General features: G+C 50.4%; 1 long non-coding RNA gene across 1 annotated transcript; it reads right to left on the reverse strand.

Annotated features, from left to right (window-relative positions):
- Positions 1-1,258: 1,258 nt before the first annotated feature.
- Positions 1,259-2,485, reverse strand: LOC149124647 (uncharacterized). Its single transcript, XR_016213357.1, has 2 exons — positions 2,270-2,485; positions 1,259-1,558 (listed from the first exon to the last, which is right to left on the reverse strand). It is a non-coding gene; the product is annotated as an uncharacterized LOC149124647 (long non-coding RNA).
- Between the last annotated feature and the right edge of the window lie 17,335 nt (positions 2,486-19,820).

The raw sequence follows: 19,820 nt of genomic DNA on the forward strand, positions 1-19,820 counted from the left end.
TGCAGGGCACCGAACACAGGCACGCATCAGCGCCTAAAAACCTCCTCACAACATGGCGAAGAGAGGACCCGGATTCGGTTTTCCTGATTGATAGGACTTGTAAGAGCCTGTGGCAACTCTAGCAAGTAGAGCAGAGTGTGTGCCGCGGGACACCGAAGACAGGCGCGTATCAACGCCAAAAAATAAAAAGAAAGGGGGATCTGTGGGGAGCAGCCCGGACTAGACTGTTACTGGAATTAAGACTTATTCTATGCATCTGCTCTCCCACAATATGGCGCTGGGAGAGAAGTAAACAGCTTCCGCGCAGCTGCCTCCAGTTCAACCAATTAACTGTAGGACTTGCTCCTGATTGGAGGAGAGCAGCGTACTCGGCGTGTGGGCAGCCGAGTTAGGATTGGCGGAGGACGACTATAAAGGAGGAGAGAGACGGCATGCACCAGGAACATCTATGGGGAACATCTAGCTGAAGGAACACCCGTGCAGCCCCCGAGAGAGCCGGCCGGCGGTGTGCCGCTCCCCTGCGGAAGTGGGGAATGCGGCCAGGGGGAACTGCCCTTCCACGGAGGTGGAAGGGATAGTAGCCAACCCGGGAAGAACCAGCAGCAAACCCGGGGAGGGCCGAGCAGACGAAAGAACAGCGCAGGGTCCTGTGTTGCTCCTCCACGAAGAGGGGGAGCGACATAATGGTGCCGTGACTCGGATATGAAGCCTAGGCAGGGCTTAGTGTCGTTCCTCCACGAAGACGGGGAGCGACAAGGCAGCATTTGTGGAATGAATGAATGAATCCACTACTGCAGTCTGCTAGTCTGGGCTGGAGAACGCACCTGCCTGTCTGAAGCAATGGGAGGCGGTGACAGCCCCAGAGAAGGCCTGCGTCCTGCCTGGCTGCCTCTCCAGGCAGAGGTAACCAGTGTTATTGTCCCTCCCCTGTCTTTATCCGGCAATTGAGTCATCACCAAAGACACCGGACACTGGCAGGAGGAGACAAACATTGCCAGGCTTCTCCAGCATGGGGGAACCGGCAGTATTGAAAGAGGCATCATAAAGATGTCACCTTCCAGGGTGGGGTGGGGAGAGCCCACTAGAGGCAAATCTGCATATATTTGCATACACACCCATTCACCCTAACCTGCAAAGGGAGCCCCAGACTTCTCACTACAAAAACTACTAACCTTTCTACTCTCTGCTTTACAGGATATGCTGAGAATAAATGTTTAACTGTTAATGTTCTAGAAATCTAAGGGAAAAACATCACAAATGAACATGTCACTTCCATTTTAATTTTTTTCTAAATGTCACTTTTAGGGTTCATTTTTGGTTAAGTAGGGAAGAGCGCATTTGGAGAGTCTCCAGGGAGGGAGAAGGGAAAACAGTCAAAGGTAAAAAACAATCCTGAATCTCCTTTGAAAGGGAGCCGGCATCTTCTGTTTCCTTCTGGGTAGGCTGGGCAAAGGTTCTGCGCCTTTAGGCTCAGAGCACTCACACGGTCTGGAGAACTGGGCCTCGAGCTCCTTCCAGGATCATCAGGCATTTTCCAAAGGGAAAATGGACGCTCCCTCTGGAACACAGAAAACCGTGTTTGTTTTACGTTCCTTCGAAAACAACTCCCCGGGCGGCTGGAAGCCGAGGTCGGGCGCCGAGCGCCGGCCGGGCGAGCCCAGCTCCGCCGCGTTGTGTAACCCGCCCGGGGATCACGTTGCACCGCCGAGCCCCGCGGGCTTTTGCGGCAAATAAGCAGCTTGATCTGCTTATTCAAATACAAGCAACCTCCACGGGCCGCTCCAGGTCACGTGGCGCGGTCACGTGGCGTCGACACAGAGGCGGCCGGCGATCAGGAACTACCGCCGGCCGCCAGGGCGAAAGTACGCGTTTTTCTAGATACGGACTCTGTTTTTACACAAGGGGCGGCCCCGCAGGGGGAGGTGCTCGGGGAGGGTGTGTGTGTGTGTGTGTGCTGCGGGGGGCCTGCGTGTCTTCCTCTCCGCCGAGCGCTTTCCGGGAAAAGGGAAGCAGCCCGCACGCCCGCACACGCGCCCTGCGGTGGGTGCTGCCGCTCGGCCCGGAGTCCGGCGCCTGGGGCCCGAGGGAGCGCCCCGGGAGGGGAGGCGGGAGTCTGGGCCGAGCGAGGCCAAGGCCACGTCTGCGCCGCGCCGGGGGTCGGGCGGCCGTGGGGGAGCGTGGGCTCGGCGCGGCGGGGGGCGTTCGCGGACCCCGAAACGCACGCCGAGCGCGGCGGGGACGCGCCCTGCACCGCCGGGCCCCTGCCTGCCTGCGCGTGTCCAGGCTGGGCCGTTGGAGTTCGAAAAGTTACGCTTTGTCGGACTTCCACAGGGCGACTTGGCGCTGCCAGCGCCGCCGCGATCCAGCCGCGCTGGTCGGAGGTCGCGTAGGGGCGGTGTTGGTGGCGAGCGGGGAGTGCAGGGGCTCTGCTGGCCGCGGGGCACACGCAGGAAAGGCCTCGGCAGAAGGCTGACGGGTCAAACGCGAGGTTGTTTTTTTTTTTTTTTTTTCATGTTATGCAAAAAGTCCTCTCCCTAACACTGCAGTAATGGACTGCGCCTTGTAAGAAAATTCCCTGGGGTAGTCTGCAGCCTTATATTCTTACTTCGTTTAGCTCTTTTCAGAAAGAACGCATGCACAAAGAACTTTCCATTTTCTAAGTTCCCTGTATCGCTGGAATACAATTACTTCAGGTAATTTACTTAGGGAGTAATTCTCTCCCTCCTCGCTCTTTCCATCTCCGGCCCTTCACACAGCTAAAATAAAAGTGAGAGGCAGAACCAGCTTTCCCAGGGTCTGGGCCTTTTATAATCTGGGGACAAGGGCTTGTGGAAGAGAGAATGTAAAATTACACATATGAAATTAAAGGTAAATATTATGAAATTTCAGAAAAACATTGTTATTCACTGATTAACGAGTCTTTTCATCCTTCATTTGGAAGCATATATTCTTTGATGGTTCCTTATGTTTCTGAAAAGTTATAATTTTTATCAATCAATTTTTTTAGAAGTTCATTTATTTGAAAGGTAGAGCAGGAGAAAAGAGAGGGGGAGAGAGAGAGAGAGAGAGAGAGAGCGAGCGCGAGCACGCTTCCATCTGCTGGTTCCCTGCCTGAATGCCTGCAATAGCCAGGCGGGGCCAGGAGCTCCATCGGGGTCTCCCGTGTGGGTGGCAGGGACTTCAGTGTTCTTCCTCACCTGCTGCCTCCCAGGGTTTGCATTAGCAGGAAGGTGGATCAGAAGTGGAGCTGGGGACCATATCCCAGGCACTCTGATACCGTGTCACAAGCATTTGCTTAACCAGCTAAGCCACAATGCCTGCCGCCACCGGTGATCCATGTTAAGTGAGCCTTTGTTGTCCAGCTTTGTCCTAGGCTGGCCCAGGGCCCCATCAATGTCATGCCTTGCTTCTCCTTCCTAACACACAGTTCCTCTGATGCCAGATACTGCGGGCCATGCTCCTATCATGCTGTGATGCCCCAATCGGCACGCTGGGTAGCAATATCCCTGGAAACCTGTCTTACTCCAGAACCATCAGCAATGGCCTTGGTATAGCATGGACAACCCAGACTCTAGCCAGATCCAACCCACCCGAAAGAGGGGAAATGTGACTATGGGGAAATCAAAGTAAAAAGAGGCAGTGATTTTTTTTTTTAAAAAGATTCATTTATTTTTACTTGAAAGGCAGAGTTACAGAGAGGGAAAGGCAGAGAGAGAGGGAGAGAAAGAGATCTTGCATCCGTTGATTCACTCCCCAAATGGCCTCAATGGCTGGAGCTGGGCTAGTCCAGTCCTAAGCCAGGAGCCAGGAGCTTCTTTCAGGTCTCCCACGTAGGTGCAGGTGCCCAAGCACTTGGGTCATCTTCCACTGCCTTCCCAGGCCACAGCAGAGAGCTGGATCGGAAGCAGAGCAGCCGGCACCCATACCTAATGCAGGCGCTGCAGGCAGAGGTTTAACCTACCACACCACAGCGCCAGCCCCAAGGCAATGATCTTAATCAGTACAGTATCTTACCATTGTAAAGTTCCAGAGAACAAATGACCCTTTGAATGCACTGTGAAGGTTTCTCTTCGGCCTTAGTGACTGCAAGGTTTGGGGAGGAGCACTTCTCAGTAAGAAGTTGCATTTTCATTAGCTTCTGGGTAAATTACTCTGGGGACCCCAGGATGGGAATACGGGAGTCAGTTCTCATCCATCAGGGAGACATTCCAAGACCCCCAGTGAATGCCAGAAACCAGACAACTCTTACTCGTGTATATGCTGTGTTTTTTGATCTTATAACCAAAGCAGCTACGGGTGGGTAGTGTATACCATGTGGATACAGTGGATACAGCAATGATTCATGTCCTAGGTAAGACAATGTGGTATGAGATTTCATCATACTATTCGGAATGGCTCATTAACTCAACTTTATGAACGGTTTCTTTCTGGACTTCTCCGCTAATATTATGAGACTGCAGTTGACCTAAGATAGTTGAAACTGTGGAAAGCAGAACTGTGGATTAGGGAAGGGCTACTGTGAGTGGGCTCTGGAGAATTCAGAGGTACTGGTTTGAGGCTGGCATGCTTATCAGGGTGCCTTGGTGTGGAATCCCTTGTCAATGTCAATACCATTGAGTAACAAGCCCCTACATTGTGACAGCCATGCCCCAGGAAACACAGGAGGGGTAGAGAAGGGCAGGCAGGCAGCTCTGACTCACGACAAATATTGTGCACAGCACTGGGTCACGCAGGTCACAGCCCTGGCTTTTCACGACAGCTCTCAGATGTAGCTCTTAACTGTCAACAAGAAACAGGCTCAGAGACAGTGAGTCCTCCCACACGTGGCAAGAGTGCTTCAGAGCTGGGACTCAACCCAGGTGCGTCAGACTGGCCCCGCTGGAGCGTCTGCAATGGAACCCAGACCTTCAACTTCTCATAAGCTGAATGCAGTGCCTGTCTTGTTTTTGGTGTCCAGGGTGGAGCTGGCCTTGTTGGCAGCTGTGTGTGGTGTTAACTTGCATTTCTTTACCTCCCTTCTTGCAGGGCCTGATCTCACTGCCTGCTAAAAGAATTAGGGCTCCCGGGCCACCCCATGGTTTACTGCGGGGTTTCCTGATTTTTATCTGCCAGAGCCCCCTTCCTGTTCTCAGTGTCTTGCTTCCCCCTTGTACTACCGCCCCACTGGCTGCCTCTAACATAGGCCGTGCACCTGGAGGCCCCCACACAACAGAAAGACTCCCCACTTGGGTGCACTTGCTTGGCCTGTCAGGAGCTTGTTTTGCAGGTACAAAGGCTCACCCACGAGCTGCCTGTTGGTCCAGACACTCTGTAAATGCAGTCATTAGCTGCGTGGAAAAGGAGCCGGTGCAAGCAGCAACATCTCCCCTCCTAGACAGGTAACCCGTCTGGTCCCGTTTCCCGACTGCAATATCCCGTCCCAGGCCGGGCTGCGCACACGGGCTAATGATTCCTTTAGCTCCAGGTTGTTTAACCTCCATACGGTTGACATTTGGAGCCCAAACAGAGGGCGGGTGCAAGAGCTGCCCGAGCCTTTCCTGATGATTGCCAGCATCCTTGGCTGCTACCCAGTCGTCCTCTCTAACTCCAGCCTGTCTCTCTCTGTCTGCCTGCCTTTCAAATAGAATGAAAGTAAATAAATTTAAAAAAATTTTAAACTGGGCTGTCCTGAGAAAGTTCTGCCCAGCAGCAATGTCTAGGATCTGGGTTCTTGGTCATGGTCTCTTAGCCTTAGTTGTGCTGACTCTGCTGTGGTGTTTTACAGGTGTTTTTTAAAGATTTTTTTGAGTGGAGAGAAACAGAGGGAGCTGGTTCACTCCCCCAAATGCCCCCAAATATCCAGGACTGGGCCAGGCCTGAGCCAGGAGACTAGAACTCAGTCCACTCTCTCCCATGTGGGTGGGCAGGGACCCAGGTACTTGAGCCATCAGCTGCTGCCTTGAGGGTGCATATTAGCAGGAAGCTGAAGTCAGGAGCTGGAGTTGGGTCTTGAATCCAGGTACTCCTGTGTGCGACACTGGGACATGGGCATCTGCCCGTTGTTTTTTTTTTTTTTTTTAACGTTAATTTATTTTCATCTACTTGAAAAGCAGACACACACACACACACACAGAGAATTATCCTCCATCCACTAGTTCACTTCCCAAATGCCTGCAACAGCCAAGACTGTGCCAGACCAAAACTAAGAGCCCAGAACTCCACCTGGGTCTCTCATGTGGGTGACAGGGGCCCAAGAACCTCAGCCACCATCTTCTCCCCCCTGGATTGCATTAGCAGGAAGCTGGATGGGAGGCAGAGCAGCCAGGACTTGAACCTGGGGCTCTGATTCGGAACACGGGCATCCAAAGCAGGTGCTTCACCCGCTGCACATATGGGTGCCTAACTCTAGATCAAAGGGCAGCCCCTACAAACATTTTTAACCTCGTCATGTCCCTGGAGAGGGTTACCCATGTATTTGATTACAAACAAGAGATGATTTTTTTTATGGAAAACAATAAAAACGTAATGAATGCTCCCCCTATGAGTGGAGCGAGTTGTTCAACACAAGGAGAGGTTGTGAAAGACATAGAGTGGCTGTGTAATGCGTATGGAAAAGCCCCTTGCCTTTGCAGCCAACAACAAGAGATAGGAAAAGGAACAGACAAAACCAACAGGAGTTGAAGGGTCGTAGCTTGGAGGCACCGCACCCACAGAGGGTCTCTCAGTTCCATTCTGGAGAGGGCTAGGCATTGGCCAGAAGACTTAGAGGAGGGATGCAATGATTGCCCAAAGCCATGAATATTTCTTCGGAGAAGGCCGGACTTCAAAGCGCAGGGAGCTGCTGCCTAGGAAGCTGCTAACAAGATTCTTACAATATTTGCCGAGATTATCTGTCTCAATGGAATTTTCAATGTAGTAAAAGCCTGATTGGTTGCCTGCGTGTGCGCCTGCCCGCAGAGAGGAAGCGCACAGTGCTGGATTTGAAGACGCTGCTCTTTGGTGGAAAGAGATCTGAGGGCTGTGAGCCTGCACCCCTCCCAGGCAACTGGAATGACAAACAGTGCACTTAGGAACAGCCGTTCAGGACCTAACCTGCTGCTCGGCGCTGGAGCTGCCGACAAGAACAGTCTTGCAGCTGCCCGGCAGCGACTTCGTTCCTTGCCCGTAAATGTGACACGTATGCTCAGATTTGTAAGCACCAGGATCGCTTTTTTCACATTCCAAGGGCATAAACAGAGAGAATAATTCCAACACAGACTACGTAAATCTGCAATCTTTTGGAGACAGTACGAGTGGTTTCCTGTGAGCTGGAGCCAGGACCAGCTTAGAGAGTACAGGAAAGTGTGTTTGACCCCTGTGGCTATTTACTTCCCTTTCCTCTTCCTTTTTCTAGTCAAGCAAAGTCTATGGCCTTGGAAATTCTAGCAAAACTGTGGGTTCACGCAGAAAAACGAGCAAGGGCAGTCGGCCAGGCACCAGCTCAAACTTGCCATTAGGATGAAGCTTTGGGGCAACTGACAAGACCACAAGAGTACTGCACAGGACTTAGCTTGGACGTTAGCTGTGGCAGGTCATTATGGGATGTAAGAGGACTTATTTTAATGCAGCATGTCTTCTTAAAAACTCTTCACTTGGAAATCATCTCAGACTTACAGGAAAATAAAAACAACCGCAGGATATTCATACATCCTCCACTCAGCTTCTCTTGATGTCCACTTGTCACAGACCCAAATTGACAAACTAACTTTGGTACAATACAATTTACTACTTTGGGCCTGGCACTGTGGCGCAGTGGGTTAAAGCCCCAGCCTGCAGCACCAGCATCCCACGTGGGCTCTGGTTCGCGCCCCAGGTGTTCCTCTTCCGATCCAGCTCTCTGCTGTGGCCTGGGAAAGCAGTAGAAGATGGCTCAAGTGCTTGGGCCCCTGCATCCACGTGGGAGACCCAGAAGAAGCTCCTGGCTCCTGGTTTCGGACTGGCGCAGCTCTGGCCGTTGCGGTCATTTGGGTAGTGAACCAACAGAATGGAAGAACCCTCTTTCTCTCTGGCTCTGCCTCTCTCAGTAACTCTGTCTTTCAAAGGAATAAAAGAATTCTTAAAAAAAATACAATTCACCGTGCTGCAGATGTATCTGGAGTGCACCAGTTTTTCCACGAATGGCTGTTTTTCTGTTCCCGGATCCAATCCAGGAGCTCATGTTGTCTTTTTCTATTTCTTTAGCCTTTTCCATCTGCGGTGGTTTCTCTGTCTTTCCTTGTCGCTCACGATGTTGTCGCTGTTGCTGAGGACCCGTCGGTATTTTGTAGATGGTCCTTCCATTTGGATTTGCCCGTCGATTTCCGCTGAGTTTTTCACAAGGAGAGCGCATCAGAGATGTGCGTTTGCAAGTGCACGGTGTCAAGAGATTTGTGATGTCAATGTTTCCTATTATGGGTGGTATTTACCTTGAAAAAGGGATGATTTTCTCTGCTGCAAGTGGTCACTTTCCCTTTTTAGTTAATTAGCATCCTAAGGGAGACCTTGTTAGACTGTACCAAACTATCCTGGTTCTCCCCCAGTTGCTGCCACTAATTGTAGTGTGCATTGGTGAATTGTAGGCAACAGTGATTACTGTGGTAGTATTTTGAAAATTTTAATTAATTAATAAATTAATTATTAATGATGTTTATTTGAAAGGGCAGAAAGTCCTACCTCTGCTTCTGATCCAGCTTCTCGCTGATGCACCTGGGAGGCGGCAGACAATGGCCCAACTACTGGGTTCCTGCCACCCCCGTGGGAGACACTGCTCCTGTAGATTTACTGCTCTGTTCCGCTCTGGTAGACACTTAACAGCACTCGAGATCGTAACCAGACCCTCTTTGAGAAACAAGCTTGCTGTCTCGAAGATAACATTTGTGTACAGTTCTTTTCATCTTGTGCCTTTCAATGTTCTGTTAAAATCCTGCATTCAAAGTCCCGAAGTTCGTTCTCTCACACTCCTTTCAGCACAGTTGTTATTCATTTGTAACCCACCTAGGTTAACTTACTGCAATTTATATTCCTTTTTTCAGTTCCCTGGTGTCATGTTCATTTTTAAAATTTGCATATAGCAATTTTCTCTCTTTGCAAAGGTCTGAGGGTTTTGTCAAATGCGTGGAGGTGCATAGCCACCTACACGGTTATGAGACTATGTAATTCTGTCCCAGAAATGCCCTCTTGCTGTTTCTTGGTAGTCAGCCCCTCCCTGCACCACGTTTGGCAGTCACTGATTGTTTTCTGTCCCTGTGGTGTGGCCTGTACTAGAATGTTCTATAATTGGAACTTACCTTACTTTGCTTAGCAAAATGCTTTTCAGAGTCCCCCACGGGGCCTGGTGTTTCAGTTCAGTGGGTTAAGCCGCCACTCGCGGCTCTGGCCTCCTGCGTTAGAGTGCCGGTCTGAGCCTTGGCTGCTCCACTTCTGATCCAGCTTCCTGCCAACGTGCCTGGGAAAGCAGCAGAGGATGGCTCAAGGGCTTGGGCCCCTGCCATCCACTTGGGAAACCCAGATGGCGTTCCAGGTCCCTGACTTGGGCCTGGCCCAGCCTCGGCTATTGTAGGCATTTGAAGAGATGTAAGATCTCAAGATCTCTGTCTTACAAGCAGATGTAAGATCTCTCTCTCTCTCTCTCTCTCTCTCTCTCTCTCTCTCTCTCTCTCTCCACCTTTCCGGTAAATAAATACGTGTTTTTTAAAGAGTCATACATGCTGTTACATGAATCCGTAATTTGCTCCTTGTTATTACCAAATCATGTTCCAGTTTTAGGCCTCTCAGTCTGTCACTGCCACCTCTGCGACGCAGCCCTCCTATCAGGCTCGGGGATTCGAAGTGAAGACATCTCACCCACTGCTGCCCTGGTGGCGCTTTGTGCTCCAGGCGCCCTCCATCTGCCTGCTCCTGTTGAGGTCCCAGATTCCTCACACAGCTGCTGTGTGTCATTCTGTGCACCTCTACCAGGTGCAGACATGGAGGAGGGCAGAGCGAGTGTGCACCCATCACCCTACCCGGGCTTGGACCCCCATTCTTACTGTTTTGCTTTGAACCATGTGAAGCTGGGGACGGGCGTTTGGTGTAGTGGTTCAGACACCGTCTGGGACTCCTGCATCCCGTGTCAGAGTCCCGGCTCTGGGAGGCAGCACGTGATGGCTCAGGTACTTGGGTCCCTGCCACCTGCATGGGAGATCAGAATTAAATTCTGGGCTTCTGGCTTCAGCCTGGTTCAGTCCTGTCTGGTGTGGGCATTCAGGGGGTGACTCAGCAAATGAGAGCTTTGTTTGTCTGTCTCTGTGTCTGTTAAATTAAACACATATCTGAAGTCAGTGTTTCCTGGTGTTTGTAGCTGACATAATTTATCTTGGTGGAATCTATAGCTTTGTTTTGTTTGTGCTTATAAATTTCCCAGTGATGTTACTTGGTGTTGCTCTATTTTCATCCATTGTGTTGGGCGTTTGAGGATTCCTTTCTTTTTTTATGTTTATTTTTCAAATTTAAACTATTACGTGAAAGGCAGAATGAGAGGGGGCGGGGGAGACATCTTCCATCCGCTAGTTCACTCCCCACGCGGCTACAGCAGCCAGGGCCAGGCCAGTCCGCAGCGAGGAGCCGGGAGCTCCGTCCAGGCCTCCCCGGCGCGTGGGTGACAGGGGCCCGAGCACGCTTGCTGTCATCTCCTGCCTCTCAGGATGCCTTAGCAGAGCAGCCGGGACTTGAACCAGCGCTCGGGTATGGGACGTGGTTCTCTGAAGCAGTGGCTGAACCTGCTGCCCCTTCTCTCTGTCCTATTCTGGGCTCGGTGCTTGAGCGACTTTGTTGCTGGTCCCCTCTGTTTCTCCTTGCTGATGTCTAACGCTCCTTCTGTTATTCAACTGTCAGATCTCCCGGACTCATCCTGTACTTTTCTCTTTCATTTTCTAGCTCTTTGTCTTTTTGCTCTCATTGCTGGGCTACTTCCCAGTAACTTTTTTATTTTCCCTTTTCTCTCTTTAATTTGTCATCTGTGCAACTCCCATTTTTAATTCCCCAGAGTGCTGGTTGTTGTTTTCTTTTCTTTCTTTCCTCCCCCCTCCCCCATAACACTGTGTTCTTTTTGCAAGGATCTTCTGTCATCTCTCGCAAGATATTAAGTATTTAGGGTGAGGTTCTCTTCTCCCTGCACACAGTCCAAGTTGCTTTTTTCTTTTTGCTCCTTGCATCTTTTGCTTTGTTTGTATCTATGTGAATGAGAAAGAGTTGAGAACCAAAAAGTTACCTGAAGTTCTGAGCTGAAGGCAGGGTTGGGTGCCCCGAGCTTCTCTGTAGGGTGAGCAGGCTGGGTGGGCGACTTGTTGAGCAACCTTCATTGCAATGTCTTTGGGTGGCTTCTCTTGGGTTGGTGAGATTTTCCAGAACAGAGTTTGAGTTTTTTGCCTGGAAGTGTAAGCTCCGGCTGCCCGTGTTCCGGGAGCTGGGCTGGGGAAGGAGGCTGGCGTCTGAGTGCTCCCTAGGCATTCGTGGTGCACAGCGTCATTTCATCTCGTGGGCTTTGACATAAGGTTTTCAACGCCCAAGTCCAGAGACTTCTGTTTTGCACTCCTGAGAGCGGCATCCAGACTACGCGGGACCATGGAAAGCCAATTCCCAGGAACAGAGTCAGGGACGGAAGCCAGAGGGGTGGATCTGGGGCTTTTCCCCAGTCTATTTTTCCCCTCAACATTTACTTATTTATTTTCCTTTATTTGGTTCACGCTCCAAGATGCCTGCTACAGCAGGGGCTAGGCCAGACCGAAGCAAGGAGTTAAAACTCAATCCAGGCCGGCGCCGCGGCTCACTAGGCTAATCCTCCGCCTAGCGGCGCCGGCACACCGGGTTCTAGTCCCGGTCGGGGCGCCGGATTCTGTCCCGGTTGCCCCTCTTCCAGGCCAGCTCTCTGCTGTGGCCAGGGAGTGCAGTGGAGGATGGCCCAGGTACTTGGGCCCTGCACCCCATGGGAGACCAGGAAAAGCACCTGGCTCCTGGCTCCTGCCATCGGATCAGCGCGGTGCGCCAGCCGCAGCGCACCGGCCGCGGCGGCCATTGGAGGGTGAACCAACGGCAAAAGGAAGACCTTTCTCTCTGTCTCTCTCTCACTGTCCACTCTGCCTGTCAAAAAAACAAACAAACAAAAAAAACAACAAAAAACAAAACAAAAAAAAAACCACCTCAATCCAGGTCTCCCGCGCAGGTAGCAGGGACCCAAATACTTGAGTCAACACACACCACAGGGTGCACATTAGCAGGAAGCTGGATCAGAAGAGGAGGAGCTGGGACCCGACCAGGCACTCCCTGATAGGGGGTGCAGGCACCCAAAAGGTGTCTTAACCACTGCAGTGAAGGGTTGCCCCAAGTCCTTACTTTCACAGCCCTCTTTGGATCTCTAGTTCCAGATGTACCTGGTGCTGTTGGCTCTCGAGCTTTCTGAAGATTCGGCCATGGAACGAGTTTGACTTTAGCGGTATCAGCTGCCAACTGCAGGCCTCTTCTGTCACTGTCCCTCACTCACCCGTTGCTGCTGTCTGTCTGTCCTGGGAGCTGTGTCTTTTTGAAAATCTCTTTAATGGGCAGGGATTGGGGTCCAGCAGGCTAAGGTGTTGCTTCAGATGCCTGCATTCCAAATCAGGATGACTGGGATTGAGTCCTGCCTCTGCTTTCAATCCAGCTTCCTGCCCATGTGCCTGGGAGACAGCAGATGGTGGCCCAAGTACTTGAGTTCCCACCACTCATGTGGAAAACCCATATGAAATGCCAGGCTCCTGGCTTCAGCCTGACCCAGCCCTGGCTGTTATGAGCATTTGGGGAGTGAACCAGTGGATTAAAGATCTCTCTATGTATCTACCTCTCTTTTTGCATTTTTTTAAAAAAATGTTTTGCCACTCTACGTTTCAAATAAATAAAATCTAAAAAAAAGCATATTGGAACAGAAACATGGATATCAAAAAAGAAAGAAAGGAAGGAAAATCTCTTTACTGTGGTTGTAGTGGGTTTTGGAAGGGAGCACATTAAACACACGTGTTGATGCTTGTGTGCCTAAGTGGAAGTCCAGAATGCAGTGTCTTGAATTGTGGGAATCCTAACTCTCCATGTTACAATGGGACCCACATGCCACTCTGGACTTGGCCCCACCGGGAGAGGGCCCTGTACAAAGGCACACAGCTAGTTACCGCCACATGGGCCAGCCGGGCTGATTCTCTGTCCTGTGACACCACGGTGCTCCTTGTTATCACCATCAGATTAAGCAAAAATGCTTTATAAATGTATTTATTAATTTGAAAGGCAGAGTGACAGAGAGAGGGGGGAGAGAGTTTCTATCCCCAAATGGCTGCTACCGCCAGCGATGGGCCAGGCCAAAGGAGGAGCCAAGAACCCCATCCAGGTCTCCACGTGGGTGGCAAGGACCCAAGCACTTGGGCCATCCTCTGCTGCCTCCCAAGTGCATTAGCAAGGAGCTGCACTGGGAGCAGAGCTTGCACTCGAGCTGGCCCTCCGATATGGGATGCTGGCTTCCCAAGTATGGCTTAACCCACAGTGCCACAAAGCAGGCCCTCATCAAGTAAAACCTTTAAAAATATTTTTATTTGGAACTGTTAAGACCGACAGGAAGTCCCAAAAATAGTACCAAGAATTCCCATGTGCCCTTCACCGGGTGGTTTCCCCTGATGACAACGTCTAAGATAAGAGTAGTGTATATCAAAACCAGGAGCTTGACGTTGGTACAATACTCTTATATCATACAGACGTTCAAGCAACACGTACATAATTCTGTATTCTGCTAAGAAAAGGTCAGAGAAAGACCTAGTCTTTTCTTTTAAGAGCCTTATAATCTAAATAAACATACAAAGTCATCTTGCCATATAACAAAACTCAAATTCAGGTCCAAAGCATATTTTTGGACTTTCTTTCAGAAAAGCAGGAGGTGGTAGAAAGAACGAACACACAGGATTTCAGATTACACAAATCCTGCACTGCAGGGAGCTTTGCTGCTTAAGACTTACATGTCAAAAAATGAAAAATAAAGATTTATGTGTCACTGGGCAAGAAATGTCCCTGATCATTTTTAATTTTTTTTGGTTGTAAAATGGAGAATTTCAGATTGTGAAAATTCAATGAAACAGTATGCAGTGGGGATTGGTTCTGGGGTATCCCGACTCAGGATACCAAAATTCACAGGTACTCGGGTCCCTTATGTAAAACTTCCATAAAATCTGCACACACCCTGTGTATCTAAATCACCTATTATGCCTAATACAGTGTAAAGCTATGTAAATAGCTGTTATACTGCATTTTAAAAAAAGATTTATTTATTTATTTATTTGAAAGTCAGAGTTACACAGAGAGAGTATAGGCAGAGAGAGAGAGAGAGAGAGAGGTCTTCCATCTGCTGGCTCACTCCCTAACTGGCCACAACGGCCGGAGCTGTGCCGATCCGAAGCCAGGAGCCAGGAGTTTCCTCCAGGTCTCCCATGTTTGTGCAGGGGCCCAAAGATTTGGGCCATCTTCTACTGCTTCCCCAGGCCATAGCAAAGAGCTGGATTGGAAGTGGAGCAGCCGGGTCCCGAACCAGTGCCCACTGGGGATGCCGGTGCTTCAGGCCAGGGTGTTAACCTACTACGCCACAGCGCTGGCTCTGATACTGCATTGTTTAAGGGATAATGGCTTGGGGGAAAAAGTCGTGCCTGTTTAGTACAGATTTTCCTATTTTAATTTTATTTATTTGTTTAACTTACTTATTATTATTATTATCTTTTGAAATGTGGAGCAACAGAGAGAGACAAAAAGACCCCTGGAGAAAGATCTTCCATCCGCTGGGTCACTCCCTCAGATGCCCACAATCAAAGCTGGCCCAGACCAAAGCCAGAAGCCCAGGACTCAATCTGGTCTCCCACATGGACGACAGAGACCCAAGTATGAGCTCCCACTTGCCCCCTCCCGCGGTGTGCATTAGCATGAAGCTGCGTCATGAGTGGAGTAGCTGGGACTCTGACTTGGGATGCAGCCATCCCAAGTGACAACTTAACTGCTGCACTCAGGCCTGCCCCCAGTTTTTCTTGAATATTTTCAACCCACAGTTGGTTGAATCCCCAGATGTTGAACCCATAGATATATGAGGTGACTAGAACACTAATGCTTGGCCCGTGGTAGATATTTAATAAATGATCAACCAACATAATAATTATTAATAAAATACCAAGCCTCAAAGTCATAACTCCCACGGGAGCTCGAGTCCTGCTCAGACATCACGAGGTCCTTCCACCCCTTAATTTGCTCTGTGCGGCTACCCATAGAAAAGGGAGAGCCGCAGGTGTTCTGTGTAAAGAAAGCAAGGCGTGGGGGGGGGGGGCTGTTTTCTAAAAATCTTTAATAAAACGACTATGATTCTTTCCGGTGCGCATATCTAACAGCCAAACGGAGCACTCGCACCTGACCAACAGCTCAGCTCAGCTCAGCTCCTCAATCCACATTCCGGTTTCAGGCTCTCACCCAACAGAGGACGTTTCCATCACAGGCATGGTAGGAATGGTCAGGAATTTAAAAATGCATACCAATCCCAAATGGATCTATTTCAGATTATTCGCATAAAAGCACAAGTCAACTTTGAACTTGGGACTTTTCAAAGGCCCCCCCTCGAGCCTCCCGGAGCAGGCAGTGTTAGATAAGCACACCTGAGGCCCCACCTGCCTTACTCTGTATTGAATTTCCTGCCCTTGGCATCCACCAAAAGCTGGGCTCGCACAGGCAGCAGCTGCCGGCTTGGCCGGACTACCCGGAAGGAGCTCCGCCCGGAAACTGAGCATTCAGGAAGTTGCGGGGGCAGCCCAGGGGGCATCAGTCAGTGCCCAAGAGGAGCTGCTTCGGAAGAATGAAGCTTTGCTTTGCCTCACGGTTCGAAGGTTCACCATGCAGACTGGGAGGCTGGCAGGGGTGGAGTGTGTGCACGGGAGCGATCCAGGGCAGCCAGCGAGCCGAGAGCCACAGCGAGCTCACTCTCCCTCTACCCGCACGGTCTGGCTTCATAAAGTCACCGCGATCCCACCCATAGTGACCTCATCCAATCCAGCCGCTTCCCAGAGGCCCCGCCTTCACGCACCAGAATTGGCTCGCGCCTCCACCCCAGTCCATCAACCATTAACATTAATTCACTAACGGTTAACGGAAGACTTTGGCGTTTAAATATCTGCGGGAGTTTGGGGAGCCAGTTCCTTCCAAACCTTTACAGGAAGTCTTTCCAGTCAATGGTAGGGACCAAATAGGCCTCAACCAAACCCCCACCCCCCCAAAAAAAACCAACAGCCTCAAGTGGATCCACCCACGCAGGGGGATGGGAAAATTGGATCAGAGGACAAAGGAAAGCTACTCTGTGGGCATGCGTCCTTTCTCCTTCCTGCTGCATGTTACTGGAAGAAACAACTTGGCCTTGTGGCTCCAACCCCCACCCTCCCTCCGCGTCTCCCCCAAAGGTCATATTTCCTTCTCCTCTGTTTATCTCCAGTCTGTTTGCCGGTTTTTGAGCTGTTCAGCTGTAACTGTTGGCAAAAGTCCATAGACAAAGGGATTAAAAGATAAACTTATTTAGCTGCCCAAAAAGTTTTGAAATCCTCCAAGATGGGGCCATTGAGAAGTTTGTGGGGGCAGGTGCATGGCAGAGTTGGTCAGCTGCCCCTTGAGCTGCCTGCATCCCCTACCAGAGTGCCTGGGTTCCAGTGCGGACTGCTCTGCTCTCCAGCCCAGAGCAGTGCATTCTTGTTCACGCACACCATGGAGGCAGCACGTGCTGATGCAAGTACTCGGGTTCCTGGCACCCATGCAGAGATCTACGTGGAGCTCCCGACTCCTGGCTTCCACCTGGCCCAGCCCTGCCTACTGCAGGCATTTGGGAGAGCGAACCAGTGGGTGGAAGATCTCTCTCTCTCTCTTGCTGTGTTGTTAAATTTAATTTAAAAGCATATGGAAAGTGCATATTATGAAAAAACCACGGTGCGGTTGGCATCTGGCGTGGTGGTTACGAGGCACACGTCCCACACTGGGCTCCAGTCCTGCTCTGCTCCTGATTCCTGCTTCTGGCTAAGGTGCACCCTGGGAAGCAGCAGGTGATGGCTTAAATGGTTGGATCCCTGCTGCTTCACATGGGAGACCTGCACTGGGTCTCTGGCTTCTGGCTGCAGCCCAGCCCCTTCGCCGCCCTAGTGGGCCTCTGGGGAGTGAGCCCATAGAGAGGAGCTCTGTCTGTCTCTCTACCCCACAAATAAAGAAAAAACCTTTAACAATTGCGTAATTTCAATTTTTGCACCAAAATAAACATTACTTTCCCATAAACTTTTTAAAGTACACGGGTAGCTGCTTCATGATTTGATGATTCACAGAGAACCTTGGACACTTATTTTTTTAAACTTAACATGTCAATTAAGTGGATTTTTTGGCTTTATTTCTCTTCCTTGATTAAACACCATGATGGAGGGATAAGTGACTTGCAATAATCCATGCATACTTTAAACGTGATTTGGTCAGTGATGCTGTGTGTCTACACTCACAAAGCCATCATTTCAATTAATATCATGGATGTAGCTGTCCATCATCTCCCAAAATTTCCTCCTTTGTGATTCCCTATCTGTCACCTCGTTCTCCAGGCTGCTTTCTGCTACTGTCCACTGGTTGGCTATTGCTAGAGTGGTGGGTAAGTGCAATCATATGGAACTCACTTCTTTGACCTTGCACAGTTATTTGGAGATCCGTCTCTGGTGTGTCAGTAGTTTACCCTTTTTCTCTCCATTGCTTGGCTGTGTGCCATTGTGTGGGTGCACTACAGCTTACCCACCCCTTGTGAAAGGACTCTACAGTTTTTCAAGATTATGAATAAGTTGCTGTAAGACTTCATGCACAAGTTGCTCTCTGGACATATGCTTTGTTTTTCCTTTTGAGAAAATACCAAGAAGTAGAATGGCTAGATCACATGGTAGGTATATGTTTAACTTTTTCAGCAACTGCCAAACTGCTTTCCAAATGGCTGGGCTCTGCTGCATTTCCTCCAGCAGTGTGTGAGTTCCCACAGTGCATAAATCAGACTTCACTTCTTCTGCATATGGACACTCAGTGGTTTCAGCACCATTTGTTGAAAAGATTTTCCTTTCTTTAGTGAATTCCCTTCTCTTTTTTGTTCAGACATCAGTTGTCACTAGATGTAGGTATATTTTTGGACTTTTCATTCTCTTCCTTTTTTAAAAAAAAGATTATTTATTTGAAAGGCAGAGTTAGAGAGAGAAGGAGAGACAGGGAAAGAGATTCTCCATCTGCCAGTTCACTCCCCAAGTGGCCACAATGGCCAGGGTTGGGCCAGGCCAAAGCAAGGAGCCAGGAGATTCATCCAGGTCTCTCATGTGGGTGACAGGGACTCAAGTATTTAGGCTATTTTCCATTGCTTTCCCAAGTGCATTAACTGGGAACTGGGTCAGAAGTGGAGCAGCAGTGGAGCGCAGCTAGGCCTCGAATCAATGCTCATGTGGCAGGCTGGCTTAAGCAACTGTGCTTAAGAGATGCCAGCCTCTGTTCCATTGGTACTTTGTCCCCCACCTTTAAAAAAAAGATTTATGGGGGCCGGCACTGTGGCCTGAAGCTCTAGCATCCCATATGGCGCCTGTTCTATTCCCAGCAGCTCCTCTTCCAATCCAGCTCTCTGCTGTGGCCTGGGAAAGCAGTAGAAGATGGCCCAAGTCCTTGGGCCCCTGCTTGGAGACCCAGAAGGAGCTCCTGGATCCCAGCTTCAGATTGGCACAGCTCCGGCCATTGCAGCCATCTGGGGAGTGAACCAGTGGATGGGAGACCTCTCTCTCTGTCTCTACCTCTCTCTGTAACTGTCTTTCAAATAAATAAAATAAATCTTAAAAGATTTATTTAGGGCCGGCGCCGAGGCTCACTAGGCTAATCCTCTGCCTTGCGGTGCCGGCACACCGGGTTCTAGTCCCGGTCGGGGTGCCGGATTCTGTCCCGGTTGCCCCTCTTCCAGGGCAGCTTTCTGCTGTGGCCAGGGAGTGCAGTGGAGGATGGCCCAAGTGCTTGGGCCCTGCACCCCATGGGAGACCAGGATAAGTACCTGGCTCCTGCCATTGGATCAGTGCGGTGCGCCGGCCACAGCGCACCAGCCGCAGAGGCCATTGGAGGGTGAACCAACGGAAAAGGAAGACCTTTCTCTCTGTCTCTCACTGTCCACTCTGCCTGTAAAAAAAAAAATTATTTAGGGCCAGCGTTGTGATGGAGCAGGTATAAAGCCACTGCCTGTAATGCCAGCATCCCTCATGGACACCGGTTCATGTCCTGGCTGCTCCACTTCCAATCCAGCTCCTTGTTAATGTGCCTGGGAAAGCAGTGGAAGATGGCCCAAGTGTGTGGGTCCCTGCTGCCCACGTGGGAGACCTGGAGAAACTCATGGTTCTGGGCTTCTGCCTAGCCCCGACCTGGTTGCTGCAGCCATCTGGGGAGTGAACTAGAGAATGGAAGATCTCTCCTTCTCTCTGTCTGTAACTCTGCCTTTCAAGCTAAAATTTATTTATTTATTTGAAAAGCACAGTCTGGGCTGGTGCTGTGGCTTAGCTGGTAAAGCCGCTGTTTGCGATGCCAGCATCCCATATGGGTGCCAGTTTGAGGCCTGGCTGCTCCACTTCTGCTCCAGCTCTCTGCAATGGCCTGGGAAAGCAGTAGAAGATGGCCCAAGAACTTAAGCCTCTGCAGCCACGTGGGAGACCCAGAAGAAGCTCCTGGCTCCTGGCTTTGGATCAGCACAGCTTCGGCTGTTGTGGTCATCTGGGGAGTGAAGACTCTCT

Source organism: Oryctolagus cuniculus, chromosome 9 (genome assembly GCF_051225735.1).
Source record: "Oryctolagus cuniculus isolate XC-2025 breed Fujian yellow rabbit chromosome 9, ASM5122573v1, whole genome shotgun sequence".
In the NCBI taxonomy this organism is placed as follows: domain Eukaryota; kingdom Metazoa; phylum Chordata; class Mammalia; order Lagomorpha; family Leporidae; genus Oryctolagus; species Oryctolagus cuniculus.